Source organism: Brassica oleracea, chromosome C9 (genome assembly GCF_000695525.1).
Source record: "Brassica oleracea var. oleracea cultivar TO1000 chromosome C9, BOL, whole genome shotgun sequence".
Classification (NCBI taxonomy): Eukaryota; Viridiplantae; Streptophyta; class Magnoliopsida; order Brassicales; family Brassicaceae; genus Brassica; species Brassica oleracea.
The window spans coordinates 10749433-10754040 of NC_027756.1; positions in this window are offsets into that span (position 1 = coordinate 10749433).

Here is a 4608-nt window from a genome sequence, read left to right on the forward strand (position 1 = left end):
AAACGATGAAAATGACCGATTTTAAAATTTTCTTCTTCAATTTAGGTAAATCAAAGATAAAGAAGCTCATTATTCATTGTGAAATGCACCAATTTACCATTTGTGAAAAATATTTCAATGCTCATTATTGAACCAAAATATGATATCTTATATATAATATTGTAGTTTTTAATAATAAACGTTTAATTTAAATGAATTATTTTTTTATGGAAGTTCTGTAAATATAGATAGTTGGAGTAAATTGATAACTTTCATAAGTAGAAAATATTAATAACAATTATTAATTAAATAAAAGTAGGATCCTTGATGACAAAAAAAGCAGGATCATTCTAAAATATTATTTTTGGGGTAAAAAATAGAGTAATACATTGGAGTAAAATCTAACTCCATTTTGGCGTTGTATCATTATAGTGCAAAAAATGGAGTGTTGCATTGAAGATGCTCTTAAAGCTCAAGTTATAAGAAATGCAGTGAAGAAAAAATATAGAGAATATTTATAAAAATGTATATATTTCGTGTTTCGCCCAGGGCTATTATATTGGTTAAGACGGCACTAGGAGGAGGGGGGGTTACTATACCATTATTTGATTTATTTACATCACGTTACATTTAAATCAGTTCGTACCTAAATAACTAGGTAACTGAATAGGTGGGAAAGATCATATATCACATGAATAGCCCAAGCTTGAACGCGTAAATCCGTACGACGGAGAAGACCATATAGTAAGTATATGATAGTTACGTGTTGTTGATTTCGTCACACTATTAATTTCCTTTATTTAATAGGCGACCGAGACTGGTACAACTGCTTATTAAATGTTTACAAACCCCACCGCACCGCCATTAATATATAATAACAAAACTCTTTACATATATTTATGTATTTATATGTTTTTGTTACTATTAGAATCACACTGTAATTGTTTCATAGTTCGGATAGATGATTTTGTCATTTTTTGTGTGGACAACATTGTTGGAAATAAAAATATAAACTCTACCAAGATAACGAGATGTGCAGATAGGGGGGGGAGGGGGGTACTATACCATTATTTGATTTATTTTCATCACGTTACATTTAAATCAGTTCGTACCTGAAACCATTATTATCCCCAATCTCTTAACTGGGGCGGTTCTTAGTTTTTCTTAGATTTTTACTAAGAAAATCTAAGAACCGTCTTTTAGATTTTTAGCCGAAAAATGTAAAAAATTAAAAAAATGTCAAATTATGAATTAAGAACTCCGGCTAAGAAACCATGGTTAATCATATCCAAAATAAACGGAATAGGTGGGAAAGATCATATATCCCATGAATAGTCCAAGCTTGAACGCGTAAATCCGTACGACGGAGAAGACCATATAGCAAGTATATGATAGTTACGTGTTGTTGATTTCGTCAGATTATTAATTTCCTTTATTTAATAGGCGACCGAGACTGGTACAACGGCTTATTTTTAGTCGTCTTAGCGCGTCTTCATCTGAATTTTATTACCCTTGACTTTGAATTCTTCTTCTATAGATAAGACTTCTGTGCCTTTGTTTTCAAGGAACAAGGAAAGTAAAAGTCGCCCTCTTCTGTTGAATGTTTCAAAACCACAACCTGTAAAGATTCTTATTTTTCTTTTCTTTTTTGTTCACTACCTGTAAAGATTCTTACTACATTTACAAAATATCGAATTGGTTTGCCATTTTCTTTATCTGATTATAGCCCCTTTTAATGGATGGTAGATTAAGACCTGCGCATAACGCAGAATGATCATTTTATATAAACTATTATGGATTATATGTTTTTTACATATTATGAAATAATAAATATATATTGAATAATTAAAAAGTCAGTAACTATCATATATATAATTAAATTGGTGCAAACATATAAATAAATTTTACTAATCTAAATAATATATTTTTTTCTATTTGATATGATATATAATTAAATTTAAATGATACTCACATATATAGTATATTTTTAATATTAATATATATTAAATGATGATTTCTACTCATATAGTTTTTAAAGGGAATTTCATGTTTACCATTTTCATGGTATCATTATTCATCTTTACCACCACTAAAGAGACATTTTCAAAAATACATTCTTCATTAAGTGGCAAAAGATTCTTATACTTTTGTTCTATATATATATAATAAATAATTATTTAAATTAAAAAAAATATTTTTTTTTATATTTTTGAATTATACTTATTTCAAAAAAATAAGTGAAAATCGAAAATTATGTTTGAAACTATTTTAAAAAAAATTTCATGTTAGTGTAAACATGAAAAGTGGTACTATGAATGTAGTATTTGTGGCAATTTTCCTAGTTTTTTTGATCATTTGTATCTTTTATAGCAAAAAATTTAAATTATTGATAATAGAATTTTTATTGTGGGATTAATATTTTTAGTAATTTATAATTTTTAAAAAATTAAGTTGTCAATGTTTGTTCAAAGTTTTATCAAAAAAGTGTTCAAAGTAAATTTTAAAATTAAAATATTTATGTATTTTATATGGTATATAGTTTAATTTAAAACGATATATATATGTATATATATCTTTTAATCTTAATAATTATTTGATGTTCTACTTATGTGATTTTATAATGATTTGTATCTTGTCATAATAAGAAATTTAAATCATGGATCACAAAATTTGAATGTAAGACTTTTAACAGTTTTTATTATATGGTTAATGTGATTGTTTAATTTATTTTAATAGTTTAAAATTAAAAAAAAAATATGATAGAAGATATACTAATTTTCATCAAATTTTATTTTACAAAGTCTTAGTTATCATATATATTTTAACCACATTAGGAAATTCTATAACTTTTATTTAAGGAAATAATAAAGAACATTAACAATGAATTTATGGTTAGTTTAATAAAAAAACTTATTATATATTTAGATGAACCAACTTATTTCTCTAAAGATTTTAAAAATCATTTTAGTGATAACACGTGACTACAAAAAAGTTGCAATATTTCTCAATTAATATATAAGGGATACTAAGGAGTAAATTTTGGTCAATTGTTGCATAATTAGCAATAACAATATAGGAAACTTTCAGTTAGACACTGATATAGAATAGGAGTTCATAAAACTGATGAAAAATATTAGACTTGGGAACCAAGTTTCGGAATAGCTATGTACATTCTTTTTATTGAAAGTTTTAAATAATTAAAATATAAAGATAATTAATTGCATGATTCAAGTTGTCCGATATAACATATGACCTTGAACTACACACTCTTACATTAATATAATATTTTCTTTTGTGAAACTATGAATCTCCTATCATCACTATATTTATTTAAACTATTAAATGCATGTATGTACCCCGTTATAATATATAAGTTCAACAAAGCTAAAGTAAATGTTTCTTAATATAACAGAAAACCAAATAAAACAAAACCAAAATTGGATTATACGTTAAATCATATTAAAATCATACATTAAACCAACGATCTTAAAATGGTTATTGGTCAAACGAAACGACCCAAAATGAGAGAAATAATCTACTTCTTAAACTATATAACGACTGAAATTGCCTCATGTTTCACCATTGTAATGCATCCATAATTAAGTCTTCACCAACTAATATTAAAAATTTATAAGTTGTTGATAGACATTATATGTTTCATATAAACAATGAAATGAGACCTTCTGTGTTTCGTAAACTTCTAGTGAAAAGCTCTGTAACATGTTCGACTAAATTGAAGAGCTATATTATGGACAATGGCGATGAGAAGAACAATAACTCAAAAATTGTTTTTTTGTAGGTACAAATGTAATACAACAAAGCAAAGACAAAAATGGCGCAACATAATTTACTGATTATGTACTTATGCATACTATAATCGTTATCATTATCATAAAAAAAACCAAAATTATACAATGTAAGACATGTTCATTGCTTTGTTGGACATATAAGTTGCATGATTCAAGTTAAGACAGGTTTATTGAGATGTAAATAACTATAACTATAACTACAATTATTGTAGTCGGTGGAAACATTATTATATGGTAGGAAAATATTTTTTTTCTTAGGTGAATAAAAGATTTAAATATGGTACGACCACATTCATTCTGTGAGTGCCACGTTGGAATTGAAGCCTTCTAATGAATCCACTTCAGCATGCCAGTTTTGTAAATAATACAAAAATAAAGGTTATTATTTTTTAAAATGATTTTCTTTTAATATATAACGGATATCGGGTATGAAAATACAAAGTAGAGGTCATTAAATGGGTAGAATGCGAAATTATTAAGCTCAACAGAATGACATCATTATTCAAAATATACACAATTATTATCAATAACGGCTCCAACGATCAAAGAAATGAGTATAGTCGAATATACTCCTCCCAAAATATATGAAGTATTTCTAAACTTCTAATCGGCCTTCGTTGCGTTTTACAGCCATTTAGAAGACAAACATTGTAAGTAAAGTTGGGCTCAGAGTTCTTTTCTTAGAGTGCATAATTAATACTCGGCTCTAAGCTTAAGAAATGAGGGATAAGTTACGTTTCTTCCGCAATTTACGCTTTAGCGTTGCACAAAGAAGAAAGACTTTAGTGTAGCCCCATAAATTACATTGTAACCCACTAGA